Below are 8161 nucleotides of genomic sequence, written 5' to 3'. Positions count from 1 at the left end.
TTTGTCAGTTACATGGCATGCAAACTTAAGTTTGAATTTTAGTGTATACAAATTTATCAGTCTTTTCTTTTGTCTTATGGCTAATCCAATGTCACAGTGCCATATTCTTTGCTTTTATATAGGCTTGAAGTTTTGCTTTCAATTTACAGATCTTTAATCCATTCTTTGGAGAAGGCAATGGCACCCCACTCCAGTACTCTTGCCTGGAAAATCCAATGGATGGAGGAGCCAGGTGGGCTGCAGTCCATGGGATCGCTGAGTCGGACACGACTGAGCGACTTCTCTTTCACCTTTCACTTTCATGCATTAGAGAAGGAAATGGCAACCCACTCTAGTGTTCTTGCCTGGAAAATCCCAGGGACGGGGCAGCCTGGTGGGCTGCCGTCTATCGGGTTGCACAGAGTCAGACACGACTGAAGTGACTTAGCAGTAGCAGTAGCAATCCATTCTTCCTAACATAAAAAGTCTGGATAAACTCTGACAGCACAATTTGTGCATTCATTATCATATACCATTTAACTGGTATTTTACCATGAAGTTTGATATTGATCTTGTTTAGATATTATAAGTACTTACTGGCTATATTATGTACCACATTTCTCTAAGAGCTTCAGAAATAATAATCTTCCTATTATGTTTGAATCTCAGGTAGTCAGCATCATCTACTCTAAATCTAATTTGATATTTATATTTGCTTTAACAGAAGAATAGGTTTCATATTATAGGTTTCTAAAGAATAGGTTTCATATTATAACAGAAGTTATTATTAAGACTCATTGCTATCCACATAGTTTATCAAGTCAAAATTTAAGTCCCAAGTATTCCATGTAATCTTGTTGAAATGCCATTAAAATGGTTATCATTTCCAGAGATTAAAAAAAAAAATTCTATGGAGATTTTAATTAACTTCAAGTATTTCTTGAGTATCTATTCTGGGTCAGGCATTGCAGATAAGCAAGTTATCCTGCTTTCATGGAGCTTACAATCTAGCAAAGAATCAAACAATGATAGAAGAAAATATTTTACTCTTTCTTTTATTGCCTCTAAATTTTTGCAAGTTGATTTCTTATAAACCATTTCTGGTGAGAAAAGTCAGTGTCCACCTTTAATTTGAAGAATCATCCACCTTCATACTGCAGAGAAAAAGATATTTTTAACAGAAAGGTGAATAACTACTCAATAGAAAATTGAGTAAACCATTTAAAATTTAAACATGAATGATTTCAGAGTATGTTTCAATAACTCCTAGAATCAAATGACTAGAGTGCTTCCTTTCATAGTCCTAGATCAGTGCTATTCAAATCTGTTGCAATCAGGAGGTTCTCTATATATTAGATCCTCATGTTTTCGAATTAATGGAGTTTTTTAATCCCAAGTATAATTCTTAATCTAGAGTCACCACCTGCTTCACAATTGTTTGACTCCGCAAAAATCAGAAGGCACTAACGGACAGCCAACCCGTCCCCATGGTGCCCTGAGTGAAGACAAGTCAGTTTAGATATATGATGGACTAAAATCCCACTACTTAAGGCTCCAAGCAGTGAGAGGAACAGCCATCAAAGATTATCTCCAATCACTTCAATAAATGTTTTAAGAAACATCACTATCATTTCTAAATTTTTAAAGGGTTAGTCGAGAACTAGAAGAACCATTAAGTATCAACTGGTCCAGCTAGCAGACAGACAAAAAAAGGAATTAGATGATAAATAAATTAGTGTCAAAAAAAAGATTAAGAAAATGTTATTGAAACAATGATATTGGGATATACACTATAGGCCTTATTACCATACTTTGCCTAACACTAGAACTAAATTAGACTCTGTACTAAGGGTAAAGATAATGAGGTATAGCCCAACTGCCAGAAAGATGCACATAAGCAATAAAAACAAGGAATTTCTCATAACTATTATGCATATGTCAGAAATTGCTAGGTAGTACAAAGTCTAAGATAAATATACACATGGACTCCAGTAATAAAATAGCTAACATATATTGAGCACTTACCATATGTTAATAATGTTCTAAGCCCCACACATTTATTATCTAATTTAATCTTCTAAGTCAAGTATTATTCCTTTGAGTCAGGTACTATTATTATCACCTTTTAAGATATAAAGACCCTACGACATTGAGATATTAAGAAACTTGCCAGGGTTACATAGCTGCTTAAGTGATAGAGAGTGGGTTTGAACCAAGTCTGACTTCAGAAGCCATGTATAGCTACTATGCTATGCCACCTTTCAACATCTTCAGTTGACTTTTTAAAAAATAAAATTTGTAGCACCTTAAAAGCTAGCTATGAAGTCACTAAGCTGTTTCCACAGATTCATATGTATATCAAAGCTTTTCAATTTCAACATAAGCCTTACCATAAAACAAAAACGCTATTATTATCTACTGTATATCCAGGATTACAGCTCCCAAGAGTTCCGGTCTGGGAAAGAAGTGAGACTCCAGTCTAGTTTCCTGAAATTTCATTTCTGCAAAAGATAGAACTGAAAGCTAAAAAATTATTTCAAGTGCTGATGTTACTTTAACACTGCTTTTAAATATTTGTATTTCCTATATTTCACACTCATACGTTGCCCCATTCTCTGCTGAAACTTGCAAGTACAAGAATACAAGCCTGTCCTATCTAGACTGCTTTAAATAACTTTAAATTATAGATGAATGTAACAAAGTCAGAAAATACTGGTTAACAAGATCATCCATAGAACCCAATACTAAAGACAATAATCCCTAGTATTGGAGTATATCCTTTCAAATGATTTCTCAAGTAAACATAAGCACATAAAACTGTTTAAGCAGAAAAAGGATTATACATATTGCTCTGTAACTTCTTTTAGATTAATATATCATAAATACTCTTCCATTTCAAGAAAGATAAACTGGTACCATAATTTTTGGTGATTACATAGTATTGCATTTTATCATCTTGATTTTAAAATTGATTTAACCAACTCTGGGGTTCTCTTAATCTTGTGTATAAACGAACAAAATAGTGACTCGTTTAATACTGTCAAGTTAAGTGGTTAACAGAATTATACCAGTTATCAGCGTTTTCTCTGTAGTGTTTGAATTTTTGGATTAAGGATTCTTGACCCAAGTTCTATCTCAAAGAGATACAACAAAAGATCAAAGCTCAACCAAGCATTGTAGTAGCAAACTCATAGTTCAAAGATCTAAGAATTACCTAACATCATGGGCTAGATCCCACTAAGAATTTCAAGAAATAGAATTCAATTCCAAGTGCTTGTGCTAGCTATAGTCTGCTTAGAGCATGCGTTCAATCAGGGCAGTCAGGACTTCTCTGGCAGTCCAATGGTTAAGACTCCACTCTACCAATGCAGGCAGCATGGGTTCAACCCCTGGTCTGGGAACTAAGATCCCCCATGCCACATGTGCAGTCAAATAAAAAATAAATAAAACAATCAGGGCAGTCAGCTGAAACATAGGCTCAGCCTGTACTTCGTCACGGCAAACTGCAAATGACTGACTGCTGAAGAACAAGTCTCCACCAGGTCCTTATCCTCAAACCGGGCAAACTCTCTCGAGGTTAGCACTGAGCCCCTTCAACTACCAAATTTCAACCACTAAGAAAACTCAATCTCCAAACTTGCGAGGTGGTTAGAAACTCAAATGAGGTAAAAATGAAGGTTTTCTTTACACTTACTTCTGATATCATATGAACAGCTTCTCTCTAGGAATCAAGTTGAACTACAGGATCTATCAAGCATCTGACATCTCTGGAAAATAAAAAATTAAATAATAAACAAATATACAAAGGTTATGACTACAAGACTTGAATGCACACCAGCCTACTCCACACCAAGTCACACCCATAAAGCCTCAAGGAAAATTAACTCAAAGAAAACTATTCATTCTTTATTTGAATCTCCATTCAGCAATATAAATGGACCCATCTATTTTGGAGAACGTCATCAAATGCCCAAACTCATTATCAGACTAGGGCAAGACTTCTGTACAAGCTCTGCTATTTGTATAAATTTAAAAGTTTGGGTAAAACTATACAGTAAGTCTAACCAATCTCTGAAAGGTTACATTAATAAAAGTCAACAGTCAAAAAGAGAATAGGTATGCAAATAGAAGAAGCCCCGTGATGGTTGCAACCAAAGTATGGCAGCCATGGGAACAAATTCAGGGAGATGGGGCATAAATGGTATGAGTTACTGCCAGTCTCTCCAAGTTCACAGGGTATGTGATTACAGAAAACACTTGTAACCACAGGGTGACCACAATCATTAAGTTCACAAAATCCTTTAAAGAAAAAATAAATTAAAAAATGGAAGGAGCTAAGAACCGGTAGGGCTTCCCTGATAGCTCAGTTCATAAAGAATCCACCTGCAATGCAGGAGACCTGGGTTTGATCCCTGGGTTGGGAAGATCCCCTAGAGAAGGGAAAGGCTACCCATTCCAATATTCTGGCCTGGAAAATTCACAGTCCATGGGGTCGCAAAGAGTCAGACACAACTGACCGACTTTCACTTTCAAGAACTGCTAAGTATCAGATAAATGAGAAGGCAATCTAAAATAGTTTGTTTTTTTTTTTTCAAAGTATCTTTCAATTTCATTTGAGCCAGTGTCAATTATACTTAACCTCTACTTCTGTTAAAGTATTTATCACAATAAACTAAAGAAAACCTTCCCTTGACATAGCAAAATTGAATAAGCATCACTTGGAGCATAAGTTGGCCAAGAGATGGCAGTATAAGAAAGAAGCCTCAATTTGTTCTTCCAGAGGTTGAGTGTAATCTGAATTTTTAGGTGAAACAGACTAGACACAAAGCTCATCCGGAAACAACCTTTATATTATTCCCTACTCTTCACTTAATTACTAGTTAAAATTTCTTTCTATTATATTTAATGATCATATAAAATCATTAACTACAATATTACAATTATATTTTTTTCATGTTCCTTTTCATGAGGCAATGGGGAAATTTAAAACTCCATAATCTCAAATACAACCTAGCTAGAAAGACAACACACGAAAAAATTAATGTCCATGGTAAGTACCAAACAAGTCGGAGAAAGAGCCAAGTTATATTTAGAAGAATCATTGGTCAAGGAAGGCTTCATGAATAAAAAATAGTAGGTCTTGAATGAGTCTCAAAATTGCACTTAGAAGAGTATTTGCTATGTATCTGAAAATTGCTAAGAGAGTAATCTTGAAAGTTCTCATCATAAGAGGAAAAAATTTTTAACTAGATGTGGTGATGGATCTTAACTAGATGTATTGTAGTAATCATGTCCTAATATCAGTATATACAAATACTGAATCATTATGTTGTACACCTGAAACTAACATAACGTAACACATGAACTATATCTCTAAAAGAGTAACTGCACTGTCCAATAGTTAACACCTATTACAGCCTAAATTTAAATTAAACTAAACTAAAAGTTAAATTCCTCAGTTACATTTTAATTGCTCAGTAACCTCATATGGCTGGCTATCAAACTGGACAGTACGAATATAGAACATTCAAGTTCTGTTGAAGAGCAGTGCCTTAAACTGTGGGTATGAATAAACGTAAGCTGACAAAAAAGGAAGTAGCAGTTATCATTCTTAAAGTCCTACCTATAATCTGTCAAGAACTACTGAAATCATTTCAAACTTTACAACAGAAGTTTTTTTCCCATATTTATAAGGAAATTTTGTGGCTCAGAGAAGTTAAATAAATTTCCTAAGTCCACGTAGCTATTAAGACCTGGGATATGAGCCCAATTCTGTCAAAATTCCATATTTTCACTTCACTAAGGATGCTTTTGAACTGTGGTGTTGGAGAAGACTCTTGAGAGTCCCTTGGACTGCAAGGAGATCCAGCCAGTCCATTCTAAAGGAGATAGTCCTCGGTGTTCTTTGGAAGGACTGATGCTAAAGCTGAAACTCCAATTCTTTGGCCACCTCATGCGAAGAATTGACTCATTGGAAAAGACCCTGATGCTGGGAGGGATTGGGGGCAGGAGGAGAAGGGGACGACAGAGGATGAGATGGCTGGATGGTATCACCAACTTAATGGACGTGAGTTTGGGTGAACTCCGGGAGTTGGTGATGGACAGGGAGGCCTGGTGTGCTGCAGTTTATGGGGTCGCAAAGAGTCGGACACGACTGAGTGACTGAACTGAACTGAACTGATGCCCCTTACTACCTGAACTAAGAAGCAGAACTGCAAACGACAATTTGCTTTAAAACGTATTAAGAATGGCATAGTGGGGGAATAAAAAGAATGGCATACTGGCTCAGTAGGTCAGAAAGAAACAGACCCACTCATTTTGTTTCCTGTGGCAATAACTTCTTCAAAGGACAAAAGGTACATTTTATACGTGAACAGATGATTCATAAGGCTTGATATAAACTACAAATTTTTAAGTAACTCAGAGATATAATCAAAGTGTTATTTTACTTGTTCTTATCCTATACTTGAATAGTGCTTTAATTATTCCAAATGTTTTGGATATCAGCAAAATATGAGATTAACTAAGGGAACATAGGAAGCATTCAGACACTGCAAAATTTCACCATTTCTTATTGTAAGAGTTTTAACATTGTCCACCTCAAAAGTCTGCATCTAAGTACTTCTTATGGGAAAAATAATTATAGATTTAAAGGTATACCTTGCCTATTTGTCTCATCTCACAAAACAAAACCCAGATTGCAAAGGGCCTGGTCTTTGTTTCCGTGGCACATAGCACAAAGCCTGCCTGGTAGCACATGATGCCTTTCCCAATGTGTGATACTCCATGCAGGATTTTAGTTATGCTTCATAAAGTGTCATTCCACCACATGAAGACCATTGTACATTTACTAAGTTACTTAGGGAGCTAAAGTAAACATTTTGTAAATATCCCACAGGCAATCAATGACCCACTCATTTTGCTTCTTGTGGAAATAAGTTCTTCAAAGGACAAAAGGTACATTTTACGTGTGAACAGATGATTCATGAGGCTGGATACAAAACACAGATTGATCATGCTGAATGAGCTGATGCTTCCATTTTAAGATCATACTATCACTCAGTTTTGCTCAGTCCCATTCCAATTTACTCAGTGCCTACTGTGTATCCCACAGTATGGGATACAATGATAATTCAAGGAACCTCCTGTCTTTTTAGATAGAAAAGACACTTGCACATGTAAAACAGAACACTTTAAGGCATCATATCTTAGTCAAAGTTCAAGTACTTGCCTCTATGGTCCCATTAGCCTTTAACCATTCCTACTGAGAATGTCCAAATCAAAGTCTCCTTAATTTTTAGGGGACTCCAGATGTTATAGAGGTTTTCACACTGCTGCTTCTGGGCTGGCACATGTGGTGCTGAAGACCTAGGCTTTCCTTCCTCAGTAGATTCCATCTTCAACCTGAAGCAAAAGGAAAACAATACAAATATGAAGTAAATGCTAAACTAATTGCTTGGCAGAGTCATCTTTTAGCGACAGCTCTCTAAGGCTGTACTACCAGAACAGATTCTCAAGTTTTATTTCCCACTTACTGTCAGTTATTTTAGCTAAAAATTCCGATTGTTTTAACCTCTCAGTGGAGAAGGAATCTCTAATTTTCGTGAAGAGATCTCTAGTCTTTCCCATTCTATTGTTTTCCTCTATTTCTCTGCATTCATCACTGAGGAAGGCTTTCTTATCTCTCCTTGCTATTCTTTGAACTCTGCATTCAGATGCTTATATCTTTCCTTTTCTCCTTTGCCTTTGAACTATTTCAAAACCTAAAAGGTGATGCTGTTAAAGTGCTGCACTCCATATGCCAGCAAATTTGGAAAACTCAGCAGTGGCCACAGAACTGGAAAAGGTCAGTTTTCATTCCAATCCCAAAGAAAGGCAATACCAAAGAATGCTCAAACTATTGTACAATTGCACTCATCTCACACACTAGCAAAGTAATGCTCAAAATTCTCCAAGCCAGGCTTCAACAGTACGTGAACTGTGAGCTTCCAGATGTTCAAGCTGGATTTAGAAAAGGCAGAGGAACCAGAGATCAAATTGCCAACATCCATTGGATCATCAAAAAAGCAAGAGAGTTACAGAAAAAACATCTACTTCTGCTTTATTGACTATGCCAAAGCCTTTGACTGTGTGGATCACAACAAACTGTGGAAAATTCTTAAAGAGATTGGAATACCAGACC

At 36.3% G+C, this 8161-nt stretch overlaps 1 long non-coding RNA gene across 5 annotated transcripts in view; it reads right to left on the bottom strand.

Moving 5' to 3' along the window:
* Positions 1 to 284: 284 nt before the first annotated feature.
* LOC104988208 overlaps positions 285 to 8161 on the bottom strand; it is an 11921-nt gene continuing 4044 nt past the window's right edge. For 3 of the 5 annotated variants that reach the window (XR_825216.1, XR_825217.1, XR_825215.1), the window contains 4 exons: positions 7211 to 7383; positions 3674 to 3746; positions 2370 to 2480; positions 285 to 1133 (listed from right to left, as the gene is read on the bottom strand). This is a non-coding gene — a long non-coding RNA (uncharacterized LOC104988208). Of the gene's footprint in view, positions 1134 to 2369; positions 2496 to 3673; positions 3747 to 7210; positions 7384 to 8161 lie in introns of all 5 variants that reach the window. The other 2 variants (XR_825214.1, XR_825218.1) reach the window with 2 other exon arrangements.

This window comes from Bison bison, unplaced genomic scaffold, assembly GCF_000754665.1.
Source record: "Bison bison bison isolate TAMUID 2011002044 unplaced genomic scaffold, Bison_UMD1.0 scf7180017864117, whole genome shotgun sequence".
Classification (NCBI taxonomy): domain Eukaryota; kingdom Metazoa; phylum Chordata; class Mammalia; order Artiodactyla; family Bovidae; genus Bison; species Bison bison.
Note: the sequence above shows the minus strand (reverse complement) of the source record. Positions and strands in the feature narration are given on the sequence as shown.